Raw genomic sequence first — 13167 nt, forward strand, 5'->3', positions numbered from 1 at the left:
TTGTGTGTTTTGTTTTCTGCACTTTGGCCCTCCCCATTGACCCCAGACAGATAGCAGTTGCTGGTGCATCTCCCCCCTGCCTGTCTCCTAAGAGAAGGTGGAGGAGGAGGGAGAGGAGGAAGAGGGAGAGGAGAGAGAAGGAAGAATTTCACATAGAAATCCTTACAACACAGCTATACTCTATAATCTTAGTATATCCCTCCCTAACATTTTTTATGCTGGTCCTGGGGCTTGAACTCAGGGTCTGTGCACTATCCAAGCCTTTTTTTTTTTTTTTTTTTTTGCTTAAGGCTAGTGCTCTACCAGTTCCACCCATAGCTCCATTTTCTACTATTCAGTAGTTTATGGAAGGGAAGACTCTCACAGACTTTCCTGACCTGGCTGGCTTTGAACCGCAACCCCCAGATCTCAGTACAATGAGTAGCAAGGATTATGTGTGTGTGTCACTGGCCCATGGCTTTCTGATTTTCATGATCCTGTCTCTGTTATAGAGAGATTCCCAACCCATACATCCTGTCCTCACCACCAATAAATCTAAGGAATTCAAGTCTACTGTGCATCCCCTAAATCTCTATCTCTTTGGCCTGTCTTCAGTCTGGGGTTCCAAGTCCTGTCTCAGGCATCAGCCACACAGCTTTGAAAATCTCCACTCCCCAGCTCTGAATTCAGCCTGGAGCTCCGGAACCTGTGAGTGTGCCCAGCAGTGTGTGCCCTGTTCTTCCTGGCTGTGGGTGTTGCAAGGTATGAGGGGGGGATGATATTGAGTGATAAAATGACACATTAACTAAATAGGAGCAAAGGCCTCCCCTTCTATCCTCAAAAACCTAAACGCACACTGCCCCAGCCATCCCTGCCTGTCGCCTCCACCGCCACCATGCTGGCCTCAGGCATGCTTCTGGCAGCCATCCTGGCCTGCCTGAGCGCCATGGTGCTGATGTCTGTCTGGAACCAGAAGTTATGGAAGAAGCTGCCTCCTGGCCCCACCCCACTGCCCCTCATTGGGAATTACCTCCAGCTGGACACGGGAGACATGTACAATGCCCTTATGAAGGTACGGACTGGCAGGGAGAAGGGTCACTCCTGGAAGATATAGAATTTGCCTCCGTTTCACCTGGCTACATTGGCAGAATATTGGTAGGGTAAACCAGAGGGTTAGCCAGAGTTTGGCAGATTGAGTGGATGAATGCAAGCCAGGAACAACCAGATCTTTGGATGTTCCATTCCTTGATTATCAACATCAGATTGAGTGGGGCACCATTTATTTGATCTCATGCCTGTGTCATCCTAGCCACTCACAAGGCTGAGATCTGAGGATTGCAGTTCAAAGCAGCCCAAGCAGGAAAGTCCATAAGACTCTTTATCTCCAGTGAACCACCAAGAAAGCCAGAAGTAGAACCATGGTTCAAGTGGTAGAGCACCAACCTTGAGAGAAAAAAAGGCAAGAAAGATGGGGCTGGAGGCATGGCTCCATTGGTAGGGGGCTAGCTAATAAATAAATGCATCAAGTACCCAGTTTGACTCCCAGTCTCAGACCAAAAAAAGAAAAAAAAGAACGAGTGAGAGAAAGAAACAAAGAAAAGAAGGAAGGAAGGAAGGACGGAGAAAGAAGAGGAAGAAAGAGAGAAAAAGAAAAAGACAGAGAGGGACGGAGGGAGAGAGAGACAGAGAAAGAAAGACAAAGGAAGAAAGAAAGACAGAAAGAAAGAAAGAGAAAGAAAAGGAAGAAAGCCAAGCAAGGACATGAGGCGTTGAGTTCAAGGTCCAGTAGCAGCATGCATGCGTGCATGCACACACAGGACATAGGTCAGAACTGACTTCTGGGGGGACACGGTCTATCAGCCAAAGCGATCTCCACTCCCTTCATTCCCCTTCAGATCGGCGAGCGCTATGGCCCCGTGTTCACCATCCACCTGGGGATCCGACGGGTCGTGGTGCTGTGTGGGTATCAAACTGTGAAGGAGGCGCTGGTGGATCAGGCGGAGGAATTCAGCGGGTGAGGCCAGCAGGCCACTTTTAACATGCTCTTCGACGACTACGGTGAGGGAGCCATCACTGGTGGACAGTGTAGCCAGAGCCTCCTAATGGCCTCGTTTTGCCCTGTTCTCCGCTGGTGTCTCTCTGTCCATCTCTGTGCCCATCCAAGGTCTTCTTGTGCATCCCATTTTCTTCCTGTCTCTACCTCTGTCTCTTTCTCTCATACTGGGTATCTTTTCTTTCTTAGAAACTCTTGAGAAACCATGTCAGTTCTGGTAGCTCATGCCTGCAGTCTGAGCTACTGGGTTTCAGAATCACAGTCCAAAGCCAACCAAATCCAACATTGTTATCTCCAATGAAACAGAAAAAACAAATCAAACCAGAAATGGAGCTGTGACTCAAGTAGTAAAGCAATAGTTGTGAATGGATAAAGCTGATAGGACTCAGGCCCTAAGTTTGAGCTGAGAAGTGGCACAAAATATTTAAAAATAAGAAGAAGAGGAAGAAGAAGCAGAGGAAGGAAGAGGAGGAGGAGGAGGAAGAGGAGGAGAAAAAAGAGGAGGAGGAGGGGAGGAGGAGGAGGAGGAGGAGGAGGAGGAGGAGAAGAAAGAGGAGGAGGAGGAGGAGGAGGAAAGAACTTTTTGAGAGCCTCCCTATTGGAATCTAGCTTTTTCCTCCTTTTCCTCATGATTTTGTGTTTTGGTCATGCTCAGATTCTCTATTTCCCCAAAATTCTTTGTCTCTTCACCCTTTTCTCCTCCTGAATCTCATGCAAGATCATCTTGAATGTTCCCATACTTGGATTTCCCAGAAACAACCTCTCCTCTTCCCAGACCTTGTCTGGGTTCTCTTCCCTGATTTCTGCTTCTTGTCCAACTCAGTATGGAAAATGTCACACACTTTGTACCCGTGCCAGATCTCGACCATCTTAGCCCCTTCTTTCCCTCTTGCCTTCCTTCTTCCCTTCCCTTTCTGCACTGGAGTAGCTCTGAATCTCTCTTACTACTTCTGTCTCACTTCCTGCCTTCCTCCTCCTCCTCCTCCTTCTTCAGCTCTCTCTGTCTCTGTCTCTGTCTCTGTCTCTGTCTCTCTCTCTCTTTCGTGTGTGTGTGTGTGTGTGTGTGTGTGTGTGTGTGTGTGTGTGTGTGTGTGTGCAGGTACTGGTGCTTGAACTCAGGGCCTGGGTGCTGTCCCTCAGGTTGTTTTGTTTTTCCACTCAGAGATGGCACTCTAACACTTGCGCCACAGCTCCACGCTAGCTTTTTGCTGGTATATTGGACAAAATAGTCTCACAGGCTTTCCTGCCCAAGCTGGCTTTGAACCACAATCCTCAGATCTCAGCCTCCTGAGTATCCAGGATCCTGGTGCTGAGCCACTGGCGCCCAGCCTTCTAGCTTGCCTTTCCATGTCTCTCTTCTTTTTGACTTCTCCCCACTCAGGCACTTTTTCTGTGTGGGTCTGAGACTGGCTCTACATTTTTAACTCTTCTTTGTGCTCTTTTCTTCTCCCCTCTCTTCCTGTCTCTTCCTCTCCCCTCCTCTCCTCTCTCTTCTTTTGTCTCCCCTTCCCTATCTTTCTCCATCCTCCCTTTCCCTCCTCCCCTTCTTCCTCCCCCTCTTCTTCCTCTGTCTCCCTCCCCCCCACCTTTGTCCCTCTTCCTCTCAGGCCCCCTCACCCAGGGGGTGGGTAGCCCCCCATGCCCCCCCAGTCCCCCCTCCCCCGTGACCCCCACACACACCTCCTCTTCCAGGCGTGGCACTGAGCAACGGGGAGCGCGCCAAGCAGATGCGGCGCTTCGCCATGTCCACGCTGCGGGACTTTGGCGTGGGCAAGCGCGGCATCGAGGAGCGCATCCAGGAGGAGGCAGGCTTCCTCATCAAGACCTTGCGGGGTACCCAAGGTGAGCCACGGCCGGGGCAAGGTAGGTCCCCTGACTTGTTGGACGAAAGGGAAAGAAAACATTGTGACTGCGCATATGGGGCTCACAGCCAGGCCTGGGCTGCACTGGGAGGCCTGGAACTCGGGGTCAGAAGTTTGGTGGTCCTCAAATGCTCGACTGACACAGCCCACCAAGGTGACTTTTTTTTTCTTTTGTCAGTCGTGTGGCTTGAACTCTGGGCCTGTGTGCTGTCCCTCAGCTCTTCAGCTCAAGGCAAGCACTCTACCACTTGAGTCACAGCGCCACTTCTAGTTTTTTGAGTGGTGTATTGCAGATAAGGGTCTCATGGACTTTCCTGCCCAGGCTGGCTTTGAACCATAATCCTCAGATCTCAGCCTCCTGAGTAGGTAGGATGACAGGCGTGAGCCACCAATGCCCTCCTGGCTTCAAGTTGACTGTTCTCATCTTTCCTTAACCCTGCCCACCCCTCCAGGTGCCTTTGTTGACCCTACCTACTACCTGAGGCAAACTGTCTCCAATGTCATCAGCTCCGTGGTGTTTGGGGACCGCTTTGACTATGAGGACAAAGAGTTCCGGTCCCTGCTAAAGATGATGATGATGATCAACGCATTTGCAGCTTCTCCTGTGGGCCAGGTGACCAGTGCCCGCTCCGCCTACTGTATGCACCACCATGCCTGTCTAATGGCCTGAACTCAGGGCCTGGGCACAGTTCTTGAGCTTTTTCACTCAAGGTAGTGCTCTACCACTTGAACCACAGCACCACTTCTGGCTTTTCAGTGATTCATTGGAGATACCAGTCTCACAGTCTTTCCTGCCCTGGGCTGGCTTTGAACCACAAGTCTTCAGATCTCAGCCTTCTGAGTAGCTGGGATGCCAGGCAGGAGCCACCATCACCCATTTTAATTGTCTTTCTTTCATATCTCCTCTTCTTCCCACCCTCCAGATCTATGACATGTTCTATTCCATCATGAAACACTTTCCAGGGCCACAGAGAAAGATCGTTAAAAGCATTCAGGGGCTAGAGGACTTCATAATCAAGAAGGTGGAACAGAACCAGCGCACCCTGGACCCCAACTCCCCACGAGACTTCATCGACTCCTTCCTCATCCGTATGCAGGAGGTACTGCCAGTAGCATCCCCTGGGGGTGGGGGAGCAGGGAGAACTAGGAAAAAGGAAGCCAAGAAGAAGGAAATCAGGCTAGGGAGTGTAGAGGAGAAAGGCCCAATCAAATGTGGACTTGTGCTAATCATCCTCAACGTCCCTCTCATAATTAAACATCCTGGTTCCAGGTGCCACTGACTCACACCTGTCATCCTAGCCACTCAGGAGGCTGAGATCTGGGGATCATGGTGCAAAGCTAGTCTGGGCAGGAAAGTCTGTGAGATTTTTATCTCCAATGAACGACCAAAAAGCCAGAAGTAAAGCTGCAGCTTAAGTGGTAGAGCACCAGCCTTGAGCAAAACCACTAAAGGATCATGCCCAAGCTCTGAGATAAAGCCCCAGTATCTACACACACACACACACACACACACACACACACACACACACACACACACACACACACACACACACACACACACACACACACACACCACTTTCATCTACTAAGACCTGACTATAGGACATGGGCAAGCAAACCCTCACAAGAACCATGTGTACAAGACACCACCGTGTGCATGGTGTTATTTTAGCTTGCTTGTTTTCTTTCTTTCTTTCTTTCTGTCTTTCTTTCTTTCTTTCTTTCTTTCTTTCTTTCTTTCTTTCTTTCTTTCTTTCCTTCCTTCCTTCTTTCTTTCTTTTGTATGTGTGAGTTGCCATACTGAGGCTTGAACTCTGGGCCTGGATGCTCTCCAACATTTCCACTCAAAGCTAGTGTCCTGCCACTTGTGCCATAGCTCCACTTCCGGCTTTCATTGATTATTTTTTGCTGATTCAGTGGAGATAAGAGTTTTATTAATAGTACTTTCCTTGCCTGGGCTGGCTTGGAACTGAGACCCTCCAGATCACAGCCTCCTGAGTAGGTAGATGACAGATGTGAGCCACAGCACCTGGCCTCATGTTAGCTCTTGACCCCAGTTTTACAGAGGAAGAATGTACAGCCCAGAGACGCGAATGCCTTCCCTAGGCACACACGGAGGAGAGCGTGAACCCTCGCTCCTCCCAACTCTATGGCTCTAAGCCTTTTAGGCTCCATTCTGTCTTCTATTTCTTGATATCAGATACACCTGGGGGGCCAGGTGGCCTGGCGTTACAGGTGACCTGACATGGGAGGCTCACACCCTAATCTGTATGACAGTCTCCCATCTGGGAACAAAACAAAAGTTGAGGATTTATGAAATCTGATGGCTAAAGGATTTGGAAACGTTTTAAGGTACTTAAAGGAGTCAGATGCTATCACTGAAAGTTCTGTCTCAGAGAATGTGTCTCTATATCACCCTCACGGTGACATACCTGCCCTTCTTTTACCTAGGCCCTCCCTTGCTTCCTAAATACTCTGACCATTTAGAGTAACAACAGCCAGGCATCAGTGGCTCATGCCTATAATTTCAGCTACTCAGGAGGCTGTTTCAAGGGTCATGGTTCAAAACCAGAAGGGGCAGGAAAAGCTGTGAGACTTTTATCTCCAGTTAACCAACAAAACAGAACAGAATAGAACTGGAGCTGTGGAGCATTAACCTCTGAGCACAAAAGCTCAAGGTCAATGCTCAGGCCCTGAATTCAAACCCTAGGACTGGCACAAAAACAACTGACCAGGAAAAAAAAAAGAGTAACAACCAAAAGACAAAGGACAGATATTTGGGGTTTGTTTGTTTGTTTTTGTCAGTGGTGGGGCTTGAGCTTGGGCCTGGGTGCTGTCCCTGAGCTCTTCAGCTCAAGGCAAGCGCTTTACCAATTGAGCCACAGCACCATTTCCAGTGTTCGATGATTAATTGGAGATAAGGGTCTCACAGACTTTCCTGACCAGGCTGGCTGTGAACCGTGATCCTCAGATCTAAGCCTCCTGAGTAGCCAGGATTACAGGTGTAAGCCACCAGCACCTGGCAGGACAGGTAGCTTGAGCTTGGCAGAAAAGCACAGCCAGGAGCCAGGACAGTGGAGCAAGCCTGGCAGATCTAGAATTCATCTTTCTAAGGATCATGGTTCAAAGCCAGCCCAAGTAGGAAAGTCCATGAAACTCCATGAAACTCTGATCTCCAATGAACCACCAAAAAAACCAGAAGTGGAGTTGTGACTCAAGTGATCGAGTACAGGCACTGAGCAAAAAAAAAATCAGGGACAGTGGCCAGGCCCCAGGACACACACACACACACACACACACACACACACACACACACACACACACACACACACACACACACACACACACACACACCATCAGAATGAACCCAAGATAGCAGTTGATAGACAGATTCAAGTTGAGGCCTCTCTTCCTCCAGGAGAAGAAGAAAAACCCCAACACAGAGTTCTCTATGAAGAACCTGGTTGTGACAGCACTGAGTCTCTTCGTTGCAGGCTCAGAAACAGTCAGCAACACGCTCTATTATGGCTTCCTGCTGCTCCTGAAACATCCAGAGGTGGAGGGTAAGGCTGAAGGACAACAGGAAGCCGGGGACTCCTTCCTTAGGACCTCCAAACTTCTCTGACACCCGGGCATGCCCACAAGCATTGATCCTCAGACATGCCCTGCTTTGCATAGTTGGGGATTGTAAGTTGTCAAAATGGCACACGTTTCTGGTCAATCAGAGATCTAGGTTGAAAATCAAATATGAAGCCAGGTGCTGGTGGCTCATGTGTGTAATCCCAGCTTACTCAGGAGGCTGAGATCTGAGGATCATGATTTGAAGCCAGCCCAGGCAGGACAGTGTGAGACTCTTTATCTTCAGTGTACCACCCAAAAGCCAAAATTGGTGCTGTGGCTCAAGCGGTAGGGTGCTCTTTGGACTGTCGTCCTTGCACCCCTAAACACACACCCCTTCTGCCTCAGCCAAAGTCCATGAAGAGATTGACCGGGTGATCGGAAGGAACCGGCAGCCTCAGTTCGAGGACCGCCACAAGCTGCCCTACACAGAGGCAGTGATCTACGAAATCCAGAGATTCGCCAGCCTTGCCCCCATGGGCATCCCTCGCCGGGTCACCAAGGACACCAGATTCCGAGGCTTCTTCCTCCCTAAGGTGCACACCTCCCCACTCCCCAGGACCCCAGAACGAATTTCCACCCACAGCTTTTAAACGCTCACTCCATTTTCTTACCCAACAATTCCTGACCCTCCATGTCACCCCAGAGGTCGCTCTCAGACTCATCCTGCTATTCTCTCCCCCCCCCCCCCACTCTGCCATCCGAATGTCTCAAGTGGATTTGACCCACTGGTTCCCAGCTCCCTGTCTCGAGACAGGTAACCCTCCTAGTCCAGTCCCCCTCAAAAAAAATTCCTACCTTGAAAGATACCAGCTGCAACTGGGTGCCAGGGCTCACCTCTGTAATCCCAGCTACTCAGGAGGCCAAGATCTGAGGATGGCGGTTCCAAGCCATCCAGGGCTGGAACACCCATGAGACTCGGATCTCCACTTAACCAGCAAATAGCCAGAAGTGGAGCTGTGGCTCAAAGTGGTAGAGCATTCGCCTTGAGCACAAAAGCTCAGAGACAGCACCTAGGCCCTGAGTTCAAGCCTCAGTACTGGCATCAAAAGAAAAGCCAAGACTGGGCATTGGTGGTTCATGTCTATAATCCCAGCTACTCAGGAAGCTGAGATCTGAGGATCATGGTTCAAAGCCAGACCAGGCAGGAAAGTCCATAAGACTATTACCTCCAATGCATCACCAGAAAACCAGAAGTGGAGCTGTGGCTCAAATGGTAGAAGTCTAACCTTGTGTGAAAAAGTGCAGGGACAGTGCCCAGTCTCTGAGCTCAGGCCCCAGGACCAGTGCACCTGTGAACACACACACACACACACACACACACACACACACACACACACACACACACACACACACACACACACACACACACACACACACACACACACACACACACACACAGCATGTGCCAGTGAGGCTCCAGACCCTCTGCTTCAGGAGATCCAGACCTAATATTTCCCATGCCTCAAGGACATAGTGATCCTGCTCCTCCAAGTTCCCTCCCTCATGGACCCCCCGCCCAGCTCCACTGGCTGCTTCTGTTTCTCTTCACCTGGGTCTCTGCAACTTCCCACCCTCCCACCATCTCTAGTAGAGTCTCTGCCTTGAGCACACTAATCGTTTAATCTTCCTAATCAAATCTCCCTTTCTCTTCCTCCTCCTCTTCTTCCTCCTTTTTTCAGGGTACTGAAGTGTTCCCCATGCTGGGCTCTGTGCTGAATGACCCTAAGTTCTTCCCCAACCCTAGAGATTTCAACCCTCACCACTTCCTGGATGACAAGGGACAGTTGAAGAAGAGTGAGGCTTTTATCCCCTTTTCCATCGGTGAGTGTCCAGTGTTTGCCACCAGGCCATGGCTCACAGCAAAGGGGTCAACTGTATAGGCCAGCCCCTCTCTGAGCTACGGCCTCATTAATACCTTTCTCCGGCTTGGAAGTTCCTTTTGCAGCCAACTAGGAGAATCACAAATAAGTGTAAAGTGCCAAGCATTTATATCCAGGACAAAAGTAATGTGCAAACCCCTTTCAGAGATGGGCAGGGTTGGGGGGAGGGATCAAGGGTCAGTCAGTCAGGCTGGGAAGGTGGCTCAGTGGTAGAGTGCTTGCCTTGCATGCATGAGGCCCTGGGTTCGATTCCTCAGCACCACATAAGCAAAAAGAAAACAGCCGGAAGTGGCGCTGTGGCTCAAGTGGTACAACACTAGCCTTGAGCTGAAGAGCTGAGGGACAGTGCCCAGGCCCAGAGTTCAGGCCCCACGACTGGACAAAAAAAACAAAACAAAACAAAAAGGGTCAGTTAGTCATCAGTCTTTCCAAAGAAACAACCAATTCTTCCAGCCCTTAGAAAGGGGATGGGATCTGGGTGCTGATGGCTCACACTGGTCACCCCAACTCCTCAGGAGGCTGAGATCTGAGGATCGTGGTTCAAAGCCAGCTGGAGGAGGAAAGTCCATAAGACTCTTATCTCCAATGAACCACTGAGAGCCAGAAGTAAAGGTGTGGCTCATGTGGTAGATTGCGAGATTTGAGAGGGGAAAAAAAAGCTAAGTTAAAGTACCAAGGTTCTGAGTTCAAGATGCAGGAATGACACAAGAGAAAAGAAAGAAAGAGAAGGGGTGAGGGAGGGAGCAAGGGAGGGAGAGTGCATGCCTAGCATGCAGGAAGCCCTGGGTTTGAGTCCTCAGCACCACATACACAGCAAAGGCCAGAAGTGACACTGTGGCTCAAGTGGTAGAGTACTAGCCTTAAGCAAAAGAAGCTCAGGGACAGTGCCCAGGCCCAGAGTTCAAGTTCCAAGACTGGCAAACAAACAAAAAAAAAGGACAAGAAGAGAAGAGAGAGGGAGGGAGGGAGAGAAAGAGGGAAGAAAAGGAAGGAAGGAAGAAAAAGAAGGAAGGAAGGAGAGAGGGAGGGAGGGAGGGACATGCTAGCACAATGGTCTTATTTGAGTGTATTTTGGATACAGGTGTCTAGATTTCCCATTGCTCCAGCTTGGCATGGACCACCCCATCTCTTATATGAGGGACTCTGGGCTCAGAGAGACTTAGAACCTTCGTGGAAAGTCTCTCCGAGACTTAGAGCCCCTCCCCTCCTCTATGGAATGCAGCTGGAGGCTCCATATTGAAACTAGGCCCCAGGGAGTTGCCTTCACCCCTGCTCTCCTCCCTCTTCTCCTCTGCAGGAAAGCGGTACTGCCTGGGAGAAGGCCTGGCTAAAATGGAGCTCTTTCTCTTCCTCACCACCATTTTGCAGAACTTCCACTTCAAGTCCCCAAAGGCTCCCCAGGACATCACAGTGGACCCTGATTCCTTAGGCTTTACCAGAATCGTACCGAAATACACCTTGGGTTTTCTGCCTCTCTGAGCCAGGCTTGTGCCCAGGAAGGAAGTGTGGGTGGGGCTGGGGGGAAATAGAGGGCAGAGAGTGGACCAGATGCATAGGAGAGGAAGAAAGAATAAGAGTGAGAAGGGGAGGGATAAATGAGAACGCTGGAAGAGATGACCTTGATCTAGGTATATTTTATTCATAAACTGCTTTGTCACATGGCAACTCCTTTGTACAACTACTTAAAGATAATTTTTAAAGAGTAAAGAATAAAAAGAAAACATACCTTGAAAAGGAACAGAAGAGGGAGAATGTATTCTATTGAGGAAGAATATCAATAATTATAGATAGTAATAATAATAAATAATACTAACAATAGATACAAGAAGCTACTAATAATATTATTAGATATTTTTCATCATGCCATTCAGCTCTATGCTACAAATAGCTTATGATCCTCTCACTTGAGTGTTTGCAACCCATGCGAAGTGTTCCAGCCTGCTTTAAAAGAAACAAAGCTGCCAGGCGCTGATGGCTCACACCTGTCATCCTGGCTACTCAGGAAGCTGAGATCCGAGGATCACAGTTCAAAGGCAGCCCTGGCAGAGAAGTCCATGAGACTCCAATGAACAAGCAAAAAGCCAGAGGTATTTTAACGATAATGAAAAAATGTTATGAAGTTGGGCATTGGATCCACAAACCACATGAATATAAAAGTCATTAAATCATACATATTAAGTGGGTAAATCATGAATTATACCTCAATAAAACTTTTTTAAAGTGGGAAAAATGCCAGAGATGGAAGTGTGGCTTAAGTGGTAGAGCACTAGCCTTGAGGAAAAGAGCCAAGCAATAGCTGAGGCCTTGAGTTGAAGACTGTGTACTAGAAAACACACACACACACACACACACATTTCAAAACAGAACAGGACATGATCAAAACAAGCACATAAAACAAAACTCAGAATTTCATTAGCTCCCTGGGAGATATAGACAAATTGATCAATTGATAGATGAATAGATAGATATCCCAACTATATATTAGTCATTACTACATATTATATACTATACTATATGTAATAATATACAATGTATATCATTTTAATATAGCATAATTTACATTAAATATATAATAATTTGTGTAATATAATAATATGTTATATTTAATAAATATATTATACTATAACATAGAATATATTACATATACTAGGATATATTTATACTATATAATAGTATATAGTATCATAGCATATAATACATAGTACATAATAATATATGCTATACTATTATATGCTGCACAATATATTATATATAGCATGTTATACATTATATTATAATGTTATTATAATATATAATCTAATTTAAAATATAATACATATATTTATAGATAGAATATGTAATTGTGTGATTTTTTTATATATATGAATTACATATACACACATTATATACAGTGGGCACTGGTGGCTCACACCTGTAATCCTAGCTACTAAGGAGTCTGAGATCTGATGATAGTTCAAAGCCTGTCCTGGCAGGAAAGTCTATGACACTTATCTCCAATAAACTACCAGAAAACTGGAAGTGGTGCTGTGGCTCAAGTGGTAGAGCGCTAGCCTTGAGCTGAAGAGCTAAGGAACAGAGCCCAGTCCCAGAGTTCAAGCCCCATGACTCACACACACACACACACACACACACACACACACACACACACACACTACCTATAATACACCACAAAATTCTGTAATATAGCAAAAACTCCACGATACAGAATTATATATGTATATATATATATATAAATATATATACATATACATATATATATTTAAACCCATGCTATAGTGAAGCCACAAGAAGTGACCCGTGATATGGTGAGGGAAGTCTGTATTTATCCCCTCAGTGGCTAAGTCTTGGTCTACTTGTCTTAGTTTTTCTGGAACTCAGAACACAACCTCCAGAACAGACTTCTAGGCCCTCATAGCTCCCACTAAACATGCAGCTTCTCCTCTGAGGTTTCCCCCCTCCCCCCAAATCTCTCTCCTTCTATTGTAGTCCTTGTCTTGCCTAGTGTGCTCTCTAGTCTGAAGGCTAATTTTAAAAGGTAAATAGCAACAGTTATCCTAACAAGAAGCCAGGCACGCGGTGGTTCACGTCTGTCATTCTAGCTACTCAGGAGGCTGAGATCTGAGGATACAGATTCAAAGCCACTGTCAGGAAAATCCATGAGACTCTTATCTCCAAGGAACCACCAGAAAACCAGAAGTCGCGCTATGGCTCAAAGTGGTAGAATGTTAGCCTTGAGCTAAAGAGCTCAGAGACAGCACCCAGGCCCTGAGTT

General features: G+C 47.6%; 1 pseudogene; it reads left to right on the plus strand.

Annotated features, from left to right (window-relative positions):
* The first annotated feature begins 874 nt into the window (after positions 1–874).
* On the plus strand, positions 875–11116 carry LOC138811200 (cytochrome P450 2A13-like; annotated as a pseudogene).
* Positions 11117–13167: the final 2051 nt, after the last annotated feature.

Source organism: Dipodomys merriami, unplaced genomic scaffold, assembly GCF_024711535.1.
Source record: "Dipodomys merriami isolate MVZ:Mamm:240054 unplaced genomic scaffold, mDipMer1.0.p SCAF_52, whole genome shotgun sequence".
Lineage (NCBI taxonomy): Eukaryota > Metazoa > Chordata > Mammalia > Rodentia > Heteromyidae > Dipodomys > Dipodomys merriami.